Source organism: Euprymna scolopes, chromosome 18, assembly GCF_053919585.1.
Source record: "Euprymna scolopes isolate OS-2025 chromosome 18, ASM5391958v1, whole genome shotgun sequence".
In the NCBI taxonomy this organism is placed as follows: Eukaryota; Metazoa; Mollusca; class Cephalopoda; order Sepiida; family Sepiolidae; genus Euprymna; species Euprymna scolopes.
The window spans coordinates 106,067,864-106,085,595 of NC_136499.1; the positions used below are offsets into that span (position 1 = coordinate 106,067,864).

At 32.8% G+C, this 17,732-nt stretch overlaps 14 non-coding genes across 14 annotated transcripts; all 14 read right to left on the reverse strand.

Moving 5' to 3' along the window:
- Positions 1-729: 729 nt before the first annotated feature.
- Trnak-cuu (transfer RNA lysine (anticodon CUU)) lies at positions 730-802 on the reverse strand. Its single transcript has one exon. It is a non-coding gene; the product is annotated as a tRNA-Lys (tRNA).
- Positions 803-1,971: 1,169 nt separating this feature from the next.
- Trnak-cuu (transfer RNA lysine (anticodon CUU)) lies at positions 1,972-2,044 on the reverse strand. Its single transcript has one exon. It is a non-coding gene; the product is annotated as a tRNA-Lys (tRNA).
- Positions 2,045-3,213: 1,169 nt separating this feature from the next.
- Positions 3,214-3,286, reverse strand: Trnak-cuu (transfer RNA lysine (anticodon CUU)). The gene has a single exon. It is a non-coding gene; the product is annotated as a tRNA-Lys (tRNA).
- A 1,165-nt stretch (positions 3,287-4,451) lies between these two features.
- On the reverse strand, positions 4,452-4,524 carry Trnak-cuu (transfer RNA lysine (anticodon CUU)). The gene has a single exon. It is a non-coding gene; the product is annotated as a tRNA-Lys (tRNA).
- A 1,165-nt stretch (positions 4,525-5,689) lies between these two features.
- On the reverse strand, positions 5,690-5,762 carry Trnak-cuu (transfer RNA lysine (anticodon CUU)). The gene has a single exon. It is a non-coding gene; the product is annotated as a tRNA-Lys (tRNA).
- A 1,169-nt stretch (positions 5,763-6,931) lies between these two features.
- Trnak-cuu (transfer RNA lysine (anticodon CUU)) lies at positions 6,932-7,004 on the reverse strand. The gene has a single exon. It is a non-coding gene; the product is annotated as a tRNA-Lys (tRNA).
- A 1,169-nt stretch (positions 7,005-8,173) lies between these two features.
- Trnak-cuu (transfer RNA lysine (anticodon CUU)) lies at positions 8,174-8,246 on the reverse strand. The gene has a single exon. It is a non-coding gene; the product is annotated as a tRNA-Lys (tRNA).
- Positions 8,247-9,415: 1,169 nt separating this feature from the next.
- Positions 9,416-9,488, reverse strand: Trnak-cuu (transfer RNA lysine (anticodon CUU)). The gene has a single exon. It is a non-coding gene; the product is annotated as a tRNA-Lys (tRNA).
- A 1,169-nt stretch (positions 9,489-10,657) lies between these two features.
- On the reverse strand, positions 10,658-10,730 carry Trnak-cuu (transfer RNA lysine (anticodon CUU)). The gene has a single exon. It is a non-coding gene; the product is annotated as a tRNA-Lys (tRNA).
- Positions 10,731-11,895: 1,165 nt separating this feature from the next.
- Positions 11,896-11,968, reverse strand: Trnak-cuu (transfer RNA lysine (anticodon CUU)). The gene has a single exon. It is a non-coding gene; the product is annotated as a tRNA-Lys (tRNA).
- A 1,165-nt stretch (positions 11,969-13,133) lies between these two features.
- Positions 13,134-13,206, reverse strand: Trnak-cuu (transfer RNA lysine (anticodon CUU)). The gene has a single exon. It is a non-coding gene; the product is annotated as a tRNA-Lys (tRNA).
- Positions 13,207-14,375: 1,169 nt separating this feature from the next.
- Positions 14,376-14,448, reverse strand: Trnak-cuu (transfer RNA lysine (anticodon CUU)). Its single transcript has one exon. It is a non-coding gene; the product is annotated as a tRNA-Lys (tRNA).
- A 1,169-nt stretch (positions 14,449-15,617) lies between these two features.
- On the reverse strand, positions 15,618-15,690 carry Trnak-cuu (transfer RNA lysine (anticodon CUU)). Its single transcript has one exon. It is a non-coding gene; the product is annotated as a tRNA-Lys (tRNA).
- A 1,169-nt stretch (positions 15,691-16,859) lies between these two features.
- Trnak-cuu (transfer RNA lysine (anticodon CUU)) lies at positions 16,860-16,932 on the reverse strand. Its single transcript has one exon. It is a non-coding gene; the product is annotated as a tRNA-Lys (tRNA).
- Positions 16,933-17,732: the final 800 nt, after the last annotated feature.

Sequence of the window (17,732 nt, forward strand, 5' to 3'; positions counted from 1 at the left end):
AAAATATAAGACAAATATATAATAAATAAATATTACAATAAGCAAGATAAATTACTCTTCTACCTACCTGGATACTTTTTTGTGTGTATTAACTTATTTTAAGGTTTTATTTTAGTTTATTACTTAAGTTAGAACGAGAAATATCGGAAAATTTTTACGACGTACCCCAGCATATTATAATCACCTCAAGCACAACCTCCCCATGTTAAAAACAGCTTTCGGAATAAACACCCCGAACCTCGAAAGCTGTTTTTAACATGGGGTTGTTGGGGGTGTTTATGCTGCGCTGAGGCAGGTGGTAAAACATACGAAAAATCGTTCACATTAGACGCTTACGTGAAGTTTCGATAATGTCTTTAATATCGAAAATCAAACAGAATCTAAGCTAATAACTGTAACGAATTGTATGAAAATGTAGTGCTCAACTGAACTATATATATGTATTACTTGCGTTTTTTGTGTAATTTTTGATTTGGGAGCCATTATTTAGACTCCACACGTGACTTGCTAACGTAAGACATTATTTTCTCGTTGTAATCTTACGTTTTTTTATTTCTTTCTTTGTTTTTGTTTTGTTTTTTTAATAAAAACACATTAGAATGATATTTTACTGAATTAGAATTCATTAATGAGATGAGTATTATTAATTCATTTTATTTATTGCGGACTATTATCCTCATCTTTCTTTGATGTTGTTTCAAGATATCATGAAAATGACACAAAAGAATACGCCCAACGTGGGGCTCGAACTCACGACCCCGAGATTAAGAGTCTCGTGCTCTACCGACTGAGCTAGCCGGGCTGATGAAGTCGCAATCTTCTTAACTAGCTTCAATACAATAAGTATTACGGCACTCGCCTAACTATTGTACGATGAAAACAAACCTAATATATTTTCTCAACTTTCAGTTCAGTTTTCTCACTCAGCAAGAATAGCTGACAAACTTATCAATCCAACCAGGGAACATTACCTTACTGCGAGAAAGTAGCTGTGTGTCCCGTTCAGTCACCTACTGGTCCCGCGTTTTTAAATAAAAATGCAAAAATCTAAAACAAAACATTTTAAAAATGGTCTCGTTTATTCACTATATCTTCTCCTTTTCTTCTATCCACTTCGCTTTTACTCTCCAGCTATGGTTATAACTACGATGGTGATATTCCCTATTGCTAAAGTTTATAATAAACTATTCAGACATTTTAAACATGACCAAAGTAAATAAATAAATAAAACAAATTATAAAATACAAGACAAATATATAATAAATAAATATTACAATAAGCAAGATAAATTACTCTTCTACTTACCTGGATACTTTTTTGTGTGTATTAACTTATTTTAAGGTTTTATTTTAGTTTATTACTTAAGTTAGAACGAGAAATATCGGAAAATTTTTACGACGTACCCCAGCGTATTATAATCACCTCAAGCACAACCTCCCCATGTTAAAAACAGCTTTCGGAATAAACACCCCGAACCTCGAAAGCTGTTTTTAACATGGGGTTGTTGGGGGTGTTTATGCTGCGCTGAGGCAGGTGGTAAAACATACGAAAAATCGTTCACATTAGACGCTTACGTGAAGTTTCGATAATGTCTTTAATATCGAAAATCAAACAGAATCTAAGCTAATAACTGTAACCAATTGTATGAAAATGTAGTGTTCAACTGAACTATATATTTGTATTACTTGCGTTTTTTGTGTAATTTTTGATTTGGGAGCCATTATTTAGACTCCACACGTGACTTGCTAACGAAAGACATTATTTTCTCGTTGTAATCTTACATGTTTTTTTTTCTTTCTTTCTTTGTGTTTGTTTTGTTTTTTTAATAAAAACACATTAGAATGATATTTTACTGAATTAGAATTCATTAATGAGATGAGTATTATTAATTCATTTTATTTATTGCGGACTATTATCCTCATCTTTCTTTGATGTTGTTTCAAGATATCATGAAAATGGCACAAAAGAATACGCCCAACGTGGGGCTCGAACCCACGACCCCGAGATTAAGAGTCTCGTGCTCTACCGACTGAGCTAGCCGGGCTGATGAAGTCACAATCTACTTAACTAGCTTCAATACAATAAGTATTACGGCACTCGCCTAACTATTGTACGATGAAAACAAACCTAATATATTTTCTCAACTTTCAGTTCAGTTTTCTCACTCAGCAAGAATAGCTGACAAACTTATCAATCCAACCAGGGAACATTACCTTACTGCGAGAAAGTAGCTGTGTGTCCCGTTCAGTCACCTACTGGTCCCGCGTTTTTAAATAAAAATGCAAAAATCTAAAATAAAAAAATTAAAAAATGGTCTCGTTTATTCACTATATCTTCTCCTTGTCTTCTATCCACTTCGCTTTTACTCTCCAGCTATGGTTATAACTACGATGGTGATATTCCCTATTGCTAAAGTTTATAATAAACTATTCAGACATTTTAAACATGACCAAAGTAAATAAATAAATAAAACAAATTATAAAATACAAGACAAATATATAATAAATAAATATTACAATAAGCAAGATAAATTACTCTTCTACCTACCTGGATACTTTTTTGTGTGTATTAACTTATTTTAAGGTTTTATTTTAGTTTATTACTTAAGTTAGAACGAGAAATATCGGAAAATTTTTACGACGTACCCCAGCGTATTATAATCACCTCAAGCACAACCTCCCCATGTTAAAAACAGCTTTCGGAATAAACAACCCAAACCTCGAAAGCTGTTTTTAACATGGGGTTGTTGGGGGTGTTTATGCTGCGCTGAGGCAGGTGGTAAAACATACGAAAAATCGTTCACATTAGACGCTTACGTGAAGTTTCGATAATGTCTTTAATATCGAAAATCAAACAGAATCTAAGCTAATAACTTTAACCAATTGTATGAAAATGTAGTGTTCAACTGAACTATATATTTGTATTACTTGCGTTTTTTGTGTAATTTTTGATTTGGGAGCCATTATTTAGACTCCACACGTGACTTGCTAACGTAAGACATTATTTTCTCGTTGTAATCTTACATGTTTTTTTTTCTTTCTTTCTTTGTTTTTGTTTTGTTTTTTTAATAAAAACACATTAGAATGATATTTTACTGAATTAGAATTCATTAATGAGATGAGTATTATTAATTCATTTTATTTATTGCGGACTATTATCCTCATCTTTCTTTGATGTTGTTTCAAGATATCATGAAAATGGCACAAAAGAATACGCCCAACGTGGGGCTCGAACCCACGACCCCGAGATTAAGAGTCTCGTGCTCTACCGACTGAGCTAGCCGGGCTGATGAAGTCACAATCTACTTAACTAACTTCAATACAATAAGTATTACGGCACTCGCCTAACTATTGTACGATGAAAACAAACCTAATATATTTTCTCAACTTTCAGTTCAGTTTTCTTACTCAGCAAGAATAGCTGACAAACTTATCAATCCAACCAGGGAACATTACCTTACTGCGAGAAAGTAGCTGTGTGTCCCGTTCAGTCACCTACTGGTCCCGCGTTTTTAAATAAAAATGCAAAAATCTAAAATAAAACATTTTAAAAATGGTCTCGTTTATTCACTATATCTTCTCCTTTTCTTCTATCCACTTCGCTTTTACTCTCCAGCTATGGTTATAACTACGATGGTGATATTCCCTATTGCTAAAGTTTATAATAAACTATTCAGACATTTTAAACATGACCAAAGTAAATAAATAAATAAAACAAATTATAAAATATAAGACAAATATATAATAAATAAATATTACAATAAGCAAGATAAATTACTCTTCTACCTACCTGGATACTTTTTTGTGTGTATTAACTTATTTTAAGGTTTTATTTTAGTTTATTACTTAAGTTAGAACGAGAAATATCGGAAAATTTTTACGACGTACCCCAGCGTATTATAATCACCTCAAGCACAACCTCCCCATGTTAAAAACAGCTTTCGGAATAAACACCCCGAACCTCGAAAGCTGTTTTTAACATGGGGTTGTTGGGGGTGTTTATGCTGCGCTGAGGCAGGTGGTAAAACATACGAAAAATCGTTCACATTAGACGCTTACGTGAAGTTTCGATAATGTCTTTAATATCGAAAATCAAACAGAATCTAAGCTAATAACTGTAACGAATTGTATGAAAATGTAGTGCTCAACTGAACTATATATATGTATTACTTGCGTTTTTTGTGTAATTTTTGATTTGGGAGCCATTATTTAGACTCCACACGTGACTTGCTAACGTAAGACATTATTTTCTCGTTGTAATCTTACGTTTTTTTCTTTCTTTCTTTGTTTTTGTTTTGTTTTTTTAATAAAAACACATTAGAATGATATTTTACTGAATTAGAATTCATTAATGAGATGAGTATTATTAATTCATTTTATTTATTGCGGACTATTATCCTCATCTTTCTTTGATGTTGTTTCAAGATATCATGAAAATGACACAAAAGAATACGCCCAACGTGGGGCTCGAACCCACGACCCCGAGATTAAGAGTCTCGTGCTCTACCGACTGAGCTAGCCGGGCTGATAACGTCACAATCTACTTAACTAACTTCAACACAATAAGCAATACGGCACTCGCCTTACTATTGTACGATGAAAACAAACCTAATATATTTTCTCAACTTTCAGTTCAGTTTTCTCACTCAGCAAGAATAGCTGACAAACTTATCAATCCAACCAGGGAACATTACCTTACTGCGAGAAAGTAGCTGTGTGTCCCGTTCAGTCACCTACTGTTCCCGCGTTTTTAACTAAAAATACAAAAATCTAAAATAAAAAATTTAAAAAATGGTCTCGTTTATTCACTATATCTTCTCCTTTTCTTCTATCCACTTCGCTTTTACTCTCCAGCTATGGTTATAACTACGATGGTGATATTCCCTATTGCTAAAGTTTATAATAAACTATTCAGACATTTTAAACATGACCAAAGTAAATAAATAAATAAAACAAATTATAAAATACAAGACAAATATATAATAAATAAATATTACAATAAGCAAGATAAATTACTCTTCTACTTACCTGGATACTTTTTTGTGTGTATTAACTTATTTTAAGGTTTTATTTTAGTTTATTACTTAAGTTAGAACGAGAAATATCGGAAAATTTTTACGACGTACCCCAGCGTATTATAATCACCTCAAGCACAACCTCCCCATGTTAAAAACAGCTTTCGGAATAAACAACCCAAACCTCGAAAGCTGTTTTTAACATGGGGTTGTTGGGGGTGTTTATGCTGCGCTGAGGCAGGTGGTAAAACATACGAAAAATCGTTCACATTAGACGCTTACGTGAAGTTTCGATAATGTCTTTAATATCGAAAATCAAACAGAATCTAAGCTAATAACTGTAACGAATTGTATGAAAATGTAGTGCTCAACTGAACTATATATATGTATTACTTGCGTTTTTTGTGTAATTTTTGATTTGGGAGCCATTATTTAGACTCCACACGTGACTTGCTAACGTAAGACATTATTTTCTCGTTGTAATCTTACGTTTTTTTCTTTCTTTCTTTGTTTTTGTTTTGTTTTTTTAATAAAAACACATTAGAATGATATTTTACTGAATTAGAATTCATTAATGAGATGAGTATTATTAATTCATTTTATTTATTGCGGACTATTATCCTCATCTTTCTTTGATGTTGTTTCAAGATATCATGAAAATGACACAAAAGAATACGCCCAACGTGGGGCTCGAACCCACGACCCCGAGATTAAGAGTCTCGTGCTCTACCGACTGAGCTAGCCGGGCTGATGAAGTCACAATCTACTTAACTAACTTCAATACAATAAGTATTACGGCACTCGCCTAACTATTGTACGATGAAAACAAACCTAATATATTTTCTCAACTTTCAGTTCAGTTTTCTCACTCAGCAAGAATAGCTGAGAAACTTATCAATCCAACCAGGGAACATTACCTTACTGCGAGAAAGTAGCTGTGTGTCCCGTTCAGTCACCTACTGGTCCCGCGTTTTTAAATAAAAATGCAAAAATCTAAAATAAAAAATTTAAAAAATGGTCTCGTTTATTCACTATATCTTCTCCTTTTCTTCTATCCACTTCGCTTTTACTCTCCAGCTATGGTTATAACTATGATGGTGATATTCCCTATTGCTAAAGTTTATAATAAACTATTCAGACATTTTAAACATGACCAAAGTAAATAAATAAATAAAACAAATTATAAAATATAAGACAAATATATAATAAATAAATATTACAATAAGCAAGATAAATTACTCTTCTACCTACCTGGATACTTTTTTGTGTGTATTAACTTATTTTAAGGTTTTATTTTAGTTTATTACTTAAGTTAGAACGAGAAATATCGGAAAATTTTTACGACGTACCCCAGCATATTATAATCACCTCAAGCACAACCTCCCCATGTTAAAAACAGCTTTCGGAATAAACACCCCGAACCTCGAAAGCTGTTTTTAACATGGGGTTGTTGGGGGTGTTTATGCTGCGCTGAGGCAGGTGGTAAAACATACGAAAAATCGTTCACATTAGACGCTTACGTGAAGTTTCGATAATGTCTTTAATATCGAAAATCAAACAGAATCTAAGCTAATAACTGTAACCAATTGTATGAAAATGTAGTGTTCAACTGAACTATATATTTGTATTACTTGCGTTTTTTGTGTAATTTTTGATTTGGGAGCCATTATTTAGACTCCACACGTGACTTGCTAACGTAAGACATTATTTTCTCGTTGTAATCTTACATGTTTTTTTTTCTTTCTTTCTTTGTTTTTGTTTTGTTTTTTTAATAAAAACACATTAGAATGATATTTTACTGAATTAGAATTCATTAATGAGATGAGTATTATTAATTCATTTTATTTATTGCGGACTATTATCCTCATCTTTCTTTGATGTTGTTTCAAGATATCATGAAAATGACACAAAAGAATACGCCCAACGTGGGGCTCGAACCCACGACCCCGAGATTAAGAGTCTCGTGCTCTACCGACTGAGCTAGCCGGGCTGATGAAGTCGCAATCTTCTTAACTAGCTTCAATACAATAAGTATTACGGCACTCGCCTAACTATTGTACGATGAAAACAAACCTAATATATTTTCTCAACTTTCAGTTCAGTTTTCTCACTCAGCAAGAATAGCTGACAAACTTATCAATCCAACCAGGGAACATTACCTTACTGCGAGAAAGTAGCTGTGTGTCCCGTTCAGTCACCTACTGGTCCCGCGTTTTTAAATAAAAATGCAAAAATCTAAAACAAAACATTTTAAAAATGGTCTCGTTTATTCACTATATCTTCTCCTTGTCTTCTATCCACTTCGCTTTTACTCTCCAGCTATGGTTATAACTACGATGGTGATATTCCCTATTGCTAAAGTTTATAATAAACTATTCAGACATTTTAAACATGACCAAAGTAAATAAATAAATAAAACAAATTATAAAATACAAGACAAATATATAATAAATAAATATTACAATAAGCAAGATAAATTACTCTTCTACTTACCTGGATACTTTTTTGTGTGTATTAACTTATTTTAAGGTTTTATTTTAGTTTATTACTTAAGTTAGAACGAGAAATATCGGAAAATTTTTACGACGTACCCCAGCGTATTATAATCACCTCAAGCACAACCTCCCCATGTTAAAAACAGCTTTCGGAATAAACACCCCGAACCTCGAAAGCTGTTTTTAACATGGGGTTGTTGGGGGTGTTTATGCTGCGCTGAGGCAGGTGGTAAAACATACGAAAAATCGTTCACATTAGACGCTTACGTGAAGTTTCGATAATGTCTTTAATATCGAAAATCAAACAGAATCTAAGCTAATAACTGTAACCAATTGTATGAAAATGTAGTGTTCAACTGAACTATATATTTGTATTACTTGCGTTTTTTGTGTAATTTTTGATTTGGGAGCCATTATTTAGACTCCACACGTGACTTGCTAACGAAAGACATTATTTTCTCGTTGTAATCTTACATGTTTTTTTTTCTTTCTTTCTTTGTGTTTGTTTTGTTTTTTTAATAAAAACACATTAGAATGATATTTTACTGAATTAGAATTCATTAATGAGATGAGTATTATTAATTCATTTTATTTATTGCGGACTATTATCCTCATCTTTCTTTGATGTTGTTTCAAGATATCATGAAAATGGCACAAAAGAATACGCCCAACGTGGGGCTCGAACCCACGACCCCGAGATTAAGAGTCTCGTGCTCTACCGACTGAGCTAGCCGGGCTGATGAAGTCACAATCTACTTAACTAGCTTGAATACAATAAGTATTACGGCACTCGCCTAACTATTGTACGATGAAAACAAACCTAATATATTTTCTCAACTTTCAGTTCAGTTTTCTCACTCAGCAAGAATAGCTGACAAACTTATCAATCCAACCAGGGAACATTACCTTACTGCGAGAAAGTAGCTGTGTGTCCCGTTCAGTCACCTACTGGTCCCGCGTTTTTAAATAAAAATGCAAAAATCTAAAACAAAACATTTTAAAAATGGTCTCGTTTATTCACTATATCTTCTCCTTTTCTTCTATCCACTTCGCTTTTACTCTCCAGCTATGGTTATAACTACGATGGTGATATTCCCTATTGCTAAAGTTTATAATAAACTATTCAGACATTTTAAACATGACCAAAGTAAATAAGTAAATAAAACAAATTATAAAATATAAGACAAATATATAATAAATAAATATTACAATAAGCAAGATAAATTACTCTTCTACCTACCTGGATACTTTTTTGTGTGTATTAACTTATTTTAAGGTTTTATTTTAGTTTATTACTTAAGTTAGAACGAGAAATATCGGAAAATTTTTACGACGTACCCCAGCGTATTATAATCACCTCAAGCACAACCTCCCCATGTTAAAAACAGCTTTCGGAATAAACACCCCGAACATCGAAAGCTGTTTTTAACATGGGGTTGTTGGGGGTGTTTATGCTGCGCTGAGGCAGGTGGTAAAACATACGAAAAATCGTTCACATTAGACGCTTACGTGAAGTTTCGATAATGTCTTTAATATCGAAAATCAAACAGAATCTAAGCTAATAACTGTAACCAATTGTATGAAAATGCAGTGTTCAACTGAACTATATATTTGTATTACTTGCGTTTTTTGTGTAATTTTTGATTTGGGAGCCATTATTTAGACTCCACACGTGACTTGCTAACGTAAGACATTATTTTCTCGTTGTAATCTTACATGTTTTTTTTCTTTCTTTCTTTGTTTTTGTTTTGTTTTTTTTAATAAAAACACATTAGAATGATATTTTACTGAATTAGAATTCATTAATGAGATGAGTATTATTAATTCATTTTATTTATTGCGGACTATTATCCTCATCTTTCTTTGATGTTGTTTCAAGATATCATGAAAATGGCACAAAAGAATACGCCCAACGTGGGGCTCGAACCCACGACCCCGAGATTAAGAGTCTCGTGCTCTACCGACTGAGCTAGCCGGGCTGATGAAGTCACAATCTACTTAACTAACTTCAATACAATAAGTATTACGGCACTCGCCTAACTATTGTACGATGAAAACAAACCTAATATATTTTCTCAACTTTCAGTTCAGTTTTCTCACTCAGCAAGAATAGCTGACAAACTTATCAATCCAACCAGGGAACATTACCTTACTGCGAGAAAGTAGCTGTGTGTCCCGTTCAGTCACCTACTGGTCCCGCGTTTTTAAATAAAAATGCAAAAATCTAAAATAAAAAAATTAAAAAATGGTCTCGTTTATTCACTATATCTTCTCCTTGTCTTCTATCCACTTCGCTTTTACTCTCCAGCTATGGTTATAACTACGATGGTGATATTCCCTATTGCTAAAGTTTATAATAAACTATTCAGACATTTTAAACATGACCAAAGTAAATAAATAAATAAAACAAATTATAAAATACAAGACAAATATATAATAAATAAATATTACAATAAGCAAGATAAATTACTCTTCTACCTACCTGGATACTTTTTTGTGTGTATTAACTTATTTTAAGGTTTTATTTTAGTTTATTACTTAAGTTAGAACGAGAAATATCGGAAAATTTTTACGACGTACCCCAGCGTATTATAATCACCTCAAGCACAACCTCCCCATGTTAAAAACAGCTTTCGGAATAAACAACCCAAACCTCGAAAGCTGTTTTTAACATGGGGTTGTTGGGGGTGTTTATGCTGCGCTGAGGCAGGTGGTAAAACATACGAAAAATCGTTCACATTAGACGCTTACGTGAAGTTTCGATAATGTCTTTAATATCGAAAATCAAACAGAATCTAAGCTAATAACTTTAACCAATTGTATGAAAATGTAGTGTTCAACTGAACTATATATTTGTATTACTTGCGTTTTTTGTGTAATTTTTGATTTGGGAGCCATTATTTAGACTCCACACGTGACTTGCTAACGTAAGACATTATTTTCTCGTTGTAATCTTACATGTTTTTTTTTCTTTCTTTCTTTGTTTTTGTTTTGTTTTTTTAATAAAAACACATTAGAATGATATTTTACTGAATTAGAATTCATTAATGAGATGAGTATTATTAATTCATTTTATTTATTGCGGACTATTATCCTCATCTTTCTTTGATGTTGTTTCAAGATATCATGAAAATGGCACAAAAGAATACGCCCAACGTGGGGCTCGAACCCACGACCCCGAGATTAAGAGTCTCGTGCTCTACCGACTGAGCTAGCCGGGCTGATGAAGTCACGATCTACTTAACTAACTTCAATACAATAAGTATTACGGCACTCGCCTAACTATTGTACGATGAAAACAAACCTAATATATTTTCTCAACTTTCAGTTCAGTTTTCTTACTCAGCAAGAATAGCTGACAAACTTATCAATCCAACCAGGGAACATTACCTTACTGCGAGAAAGTAGCTGTGTGTCCCGTTCAGTCACCTACTGGTCCCGCGTTTTTAAATAAAAATGCAAAAATCTAAAATAAAACATTTTAAAAATGGTCTCGTTTATTCACTATATCTTCTCCTTTTCTTCTATCCACTTCGCTTTTACTCTCCAGCTATGGTTATAACTACGATGGTGATATTCCCTATTGCTAAAGTTTATAATAAACTATTCAGACATTTTAAACATGACCAAAGTAAATAAATAAATAAAACAAATTATAAAATATAAGACAAATATATAATAAATAAATATTACAATAAGCAAGATAAATTACTCTTCTACCTACCTGGATACTTTTTTGTGTGTATTAACTTATTTTAAGGTTTTATTTTAGTTTATTACTTAAGTTAGAACGAGAAATATCGGAAAATTTTTACGACGTACCCTAGCGTATTATAATCACCTCAAGCACAACCTCCCCATGTTAAAAACAGCTTTCGGAATAAACACCCCGAACCTCGAAAGCTGTTTTTAACATGGGGTTGTTGGGGGTGTTTATGCTGCGCTGAGGCAGGTGGTAAAACATACGAAAAATCGTTCACATTAGACGCTTACGTGAAGTTTCGATAATGTCTTTAATATCGAAAATCAAACAGAATCTAAGCTAATAACTGTAACGAATTGTATGAAAATGTAGTGCTCAACTGAACTATATATATGTATTACTTGCGTTTTTTGTGTAATTTTTGATTTGGGAGCCATTATTTAGACTCCACACGTGACTTGCTAACGTAAGACATTATTTTCTCGTTGTAATCTTACGTTTTTTTCTTTCTTTCTTTGTTTTTGTTTTGTTTTTTTAATAAAAACACATTAGAATGATATTTTACTGAATTAGAATTCATTAATGAGATGAGTATTATTAATTCATTTTATTTATTGCGGACTATTATCCTCATCTTTCTTTGATGTTGTTTCAAGATATCATGAAAATGACACAAAAGAATACGCCCAACGTGGGGCTCGAACCCACGACCCCGAGATTAAGAGTCTCGTGCTCTACCGACTGAGCTAGCCGGGCTGATAACGTCACAATCTACTTAACTAACTTCAACACAATAAGCAATACGGCACTCGCCTTACTATTGTACGATGAAAACAAACCTAATATATTTTCTCAACTTTCAGTTCAGTTTTCTCACTCAGCAAGAATAGCTGACAAACTTATCAATCCAACCAGGGAACATTACATTACTGCGAGAAAGTAGCTGTGTGTCCCGTTCAGTCACCTACTGTTCCCGCGTTTTTAACTAAAAATACAAAAATCTAAAATAAAAAATTTAAAAAATGGTCTCGTTTATTCACTATATCTTCTCCTTTTCTTCTATCCACTTCGCTTTTACTCTCCAGCTATGGTTATAACTACGATGGTGATATTCCCTATTGCTAAAGTTTATAATAAACTATTCAGACATTTTAAACATGACCAAAGTAAATAAATAAATAAAACAAATTATAAAATACAAGACAAATATATAATAAATAAATATTACAATAAGCAAGATAAATTACTCTTCTACTTACCTGGATACTTTTTTGTGTGTATTAACTTATTTTAAGGTTTTATTTTAGTTTATTACTTAAGTTAGAACGAGAAATATCGGAAAATTTTTACGACGTACCCCAGCGTATTATAATCACCTCAAGCACAACCTCCCCATGTTAAAAACAGCTTTCGGAATAAACAACCCAAACCTCGAAAGCTGTTTTTAACATGGGGTTGTTGGGGGTGTTTATGCTGCGCTGAGGCAGGTGGTAAAACATACGAAAAATCGTTCACATTAGACGCTTACGTGAAGTTTCGATAATGTCTTTAATATCGAAAATCAAACAGAATCTAAGCTAATAACTGTAACGAATTGTATGAAAATGTAGTGCTCAACTGAACTATATATATGTATTACTTGCGTTTTTTGTGTAATTTTTGATTTGGGAGCCATTATTTAGACTCCACACGTGACTTGCTAACGTAAGACATTATTTTCTCGTTGTAATCTTACGTTTTTTTCTTTCTTTCTTTGTTTTTGTTTTGTTTTTTTAATAAAAACACATTAGAATGATATTTTACTGAATTAGAATTCATTAATGAGATGAGTATTATTAATTCATTTTATTTATTGCGGACTATTATCCTCATCTTTCTTTGATGTTGTTTCAAGATATCATGAAAATGACACAAAAGAATACGCCCAACGTGGGGCTCGAACCCACGACCCCGAGATTAAGAGTCTCGTGCTCTACCGACTGAGCTAGCCGGGCTGATGAAGTCACAATCTACTTAACTAACTTCAATACAATAAGTATTACGGCACTCGCCTAACTATTGTACGATGAAAACAAACCTAATATATTTTCTCAACTTTCAGTTCAGTTTTCTCACTCAGCAAGAATAGCTGAGAAACTTATCAATCCAACCAGGGAACATTACCTTACTGCGAGAAAGTAGCTGTGTGTCCCGTTCAGTCACCTACTGGTCCCGCGTTTTTAAATAAAAATGCAAAAATCTAAAATAAAAAATTTAAAAAATGGTCTCGTTTATTCACTATATCTTCTCCTTTTCTTCTATCCACTTCGCTTTTACTCTCCAGCTATGGTTATAACTATGATGGTGATATTCCCTATTGCTAAAGTTTATAATAAACTATTCAGACATTTTAAACATGACCAAAGTAAATAAATAAATAAAACAAATTATAAAATATAAGACAAATATATAATAAATAAATATTACAATAAGCAAGATAAATTACTCTTCTACCTACCTGGATACTTTTTTGTGTGTATTAACTTATTTTAAGGTTTTATTTTAGTTTATTACTTAAGTTAGAACGAGAAATATCGGAAAATTTTTACGACGTACCCCAGCATATTATAATCACCTCAAGCACAACCTCCCCATGTTAAAAACAGCTTTCGGAATAAACACCCCGAACCTCGAAAGCTGTTTTTAACATGGGGTTGTTGGGGGTGTTTATGCTGCGCTGAGGCAGGTGGTAAAACATACGAAAAATCGTTCACATTAGACGCTTACGTGAAGTTTCGATAATGTCTTTAATATCGAAAATCAAACAGAATCTAAGCTAATAACTGTAACCAATTGTATGAAAATGTAGTGTTCAACTGAACTATATATTTGTATTACTTGCGTTTTTTGTGTAATTTTTGATTTGGGAGCCATTATTTAGACTCCACACGTGACTTGCTAACGTAAGACATTATTTTCTCGTTGTAATCTTACATGTTTTTTTTTCTTTCTTTCTTTGTTTTTGTTTTGTTTTTTTAATAAAAACACATTAGAATGATATTTTACTGAATTAGAATTCATTAATGAGATGAGTATTATTAATTCATTTTATTTATTGCGGACTATTATCCTCATCTTTCTTTGATGTTGTTTCAAGATATCATGAAAATGGCACAAAAGAATACGCCCAACGTGGGGCTCGAACCCACGACCCCGAGATTAAGAGTCTCGTGCTCTACCGACTGAGCTAGCCGGGCTGATGAAGTCGCAATCTTCTTAACTAGCTTCAATACAATAAGTATTACGGCACTCGCCTAACTATTGTACGATGAAAACAAACCTAATATATTTTCTCAACTTTCAGTTCAGTTTTCTCACTCAGCAAGAATAGCTGACAAACTTATCAATCCAACCAGGGAACATTACCTTACTGCGAGAAAGTAGCTGTGTGTCCCGTTCAGTCACCTACTGGTCCCGCGTTTTTAAATAAAAATGCAAAAATCTAAAACAAAACATTTTAAAAATGGTCTCGTTTATTCACTATATCTTCTCCTTTTCTTCTATCCACTTCGCTTTTACTCTCCAGCTATGGTTATAACTACGATGGTGATATTCCCTATTGCTGAAGTTTATAATAAACTATTCAGACATTTTAAACATGACCAAAGTAAATAAATAAATAAAACAAATTATAAAATACAAGACAAATATATAATAAATAAATATTACAATAAGCAAGATAAATTACTCTTCTACTTACCTGGATACTTTTTTGTGTGTATTAACTTATTTTAAGGTTTTATTTTAGTTTATTACTTAAGTTAGAACGAGAAATATCGGAAAATTTTTACGACGTACCCCAGCGTATTATAATCACCTCAAGCACAACCTCCCCATGTTAAAAACAGCTTTCGGAATAAACACCCCGAACATCGAAAGCTGTTTTTAACATGGGGTTGTTGGGGGTGTTTATGCTGCGCTGAGGCAGGTGGTAAAACATACGAAAAATCGTTCACATTAGACGCTTACGTGAAGTTTCGATAATGTCTTTAATATCGAAAATCAAACAGAATCTAAGCTAATAACTGTAACCAATTGTATGAAAATGTAGTGTTCAACTGAACTATATATTTGTATTACTTGCGTTTTTTGTGTAATTTTTGATTTGGGAGCCATTATTTAGACTCCACACGTGACTTGCTAACGTAAGACATTATTTTCTCGTTGTAATCTTACATGTTTTTTTTCTTTCTTTCTTTGTTTTTGTTTTGTTTTTTTTAATAAAAACACATTAGAATGATATTTTACTGAATTAGAATGCATTAATGAGATGAGTATTATTAATTCATTTTATTTATTGCGGACTATTATCCTCATCTTTCTTTGATGTTGTTTCAAGATATCATGAAAATGGCACAAAAGAATACGCCCAACGTGGGGCTCGAACCCACGACCCCGAGATTAAGAGTCTCGTGCTCTACCGACTGAGCTAGCCGGGCTGATGAAGTCACAATCTACTTAACTAACTTCAATACAATAAGTATTACGGCACTCGCCTAACTATTGTACGATGAAAACAAACCTAATATATTTTCTCAACTTTCAGTTCAGTTTTCTCACTCAGCAAGAATAGCTGACAAACTTATCAATCCAACCAGGGAACATTACCTTACTGCGAGAAAGTAGCTGTGTGTCCCGTTCAGTCACCTACTGGTCCCGCGTTTTTAAATAAAAATGCAAAAATCTAAAATAAAAAAATTAAAAAATGGTCTCGTTTATTCACTATATCTTCTCCTTGTCTTCTATCCACTTCGCTTTTACTCTCCAGCTATGGTTATAACTACGATGGTGATATTCCCTATTGCTAAAGTTTATAATAAACTATTCAGACATTTTAAACATGACCAAAGTAAATAAATAAATAAAACAAATTATAAAATACAAGACAAATATATAATAAATAAATATTACAATAAGCAAGATAAATTACTCTTCTACCTACCTGGATACTTTTTTGTGTGTATTAACTTATTTTAAGGTTTTATTTTAGTTTATTACTTAAGTTAGAACGAGAAATATCGGAAAATTTTTACGACGTACCCCAGCGTATTATAATCACCTCAAGCACAACCTCCCCATGTTAAAAACAGCTTTCGGAATAAACAACCCAAACCTCGAAAGCTGTTTTTAACATGGGGTTGTTGGGGGTGTTTATGCTGCGCTGAGGCAGGTGGTAAAACATACGAAAAATCGTTCACATTAGACGCTTACGTGAAGTTTCGATAATGTCTTTAATATCAAAAATCAAACAGAATCTAAGCTAATAACTTTAACCAATTGTATGAAAATGTAGTGTTCAACTGAACTATATATTTGTATTACTTGCGTTTTTTGTGTAATTTTTGATTTGGGAGCCATTATTTAGACTCCACACGTGACTTGCTAACGTAAGACATTATTTTCTCGTTGTAATCTTACATGTTTTTTTTTCTTTCTTTCTTTGTTTTTGTTTTGTTTTTTTAATAAAAACACATTAGAATGATATTTTACTGAATTAGAATTCATTAATGAGATGAGTATTATTAATTCATTTTATTTATTGCGGACTATTATCCTCATCTTTCTTTGATGTTGTTTCAAGATATCATGAAAATGACACAAAAGAATACGCCCAACGTGGGGCTCGAACCCACGACCCCGAGATTAAGAGTCTCGTGCTCTACCGACTGAGCTAGCCGGGCTGATGAAGTCACAATCTACTTAACTAACTTCAATACAATAAGTATTACGGCACTCGCCTAACTATTGTACGATGAAAACAAACCTAATATATTTTCTCAACTTTCAGTTCAGTTTTCTTACTCAGCAAGAATAGCTGACAAACTTATCAATCCAACCAGGGAACATTACCTTACTGCGAGAAAGTAGCTGTGTGTCCCGTTCAGTCACCTACTGGTCCCGCGTTTTTAAATAAAAATGCAAAAATCTAAAACAAAACATTTTAAAAATGGTCTCGTTTATTCACTATATCTTCTCCTTTTCTTCTATCCACTTCGCTTTTACTCTCCAGCTATGGTTATAACTACGATGGTGATATTCCCTATTGCTAAAGTTTATAATAAACTATTCAGACATTTTAAACATGACCAAAGTAAATAAGTAAATAAAACAAATTATAAAATATAAGACAAATATATAATAAATAAATATTACAATAAGCAAGATAAATTACTCTTCTACCTACCTGGATACTTTTTTGTGTGTATTAACTTATTTTAAGGTTTTATTTTAGTTTATTACTTAAGTTAGAACGAGAAATATCGGAAAATTTTTACGACGTACCCCAGCGTATTATAATCACCTCAAGCACAACCTCCCCATGTTAAAAACAGCTTTCGGAATAAACACCCCGAACATCGAAAGCTGTTTTTAACATGGGGTTGTTGGGGGTGTTTATGCTGCGCTGAGGCAGGTGGTAAAACATACGAAAAATCGTTCACATTAGACGCTTACGTGAAGTTTCGATAATGTCTTTAATATC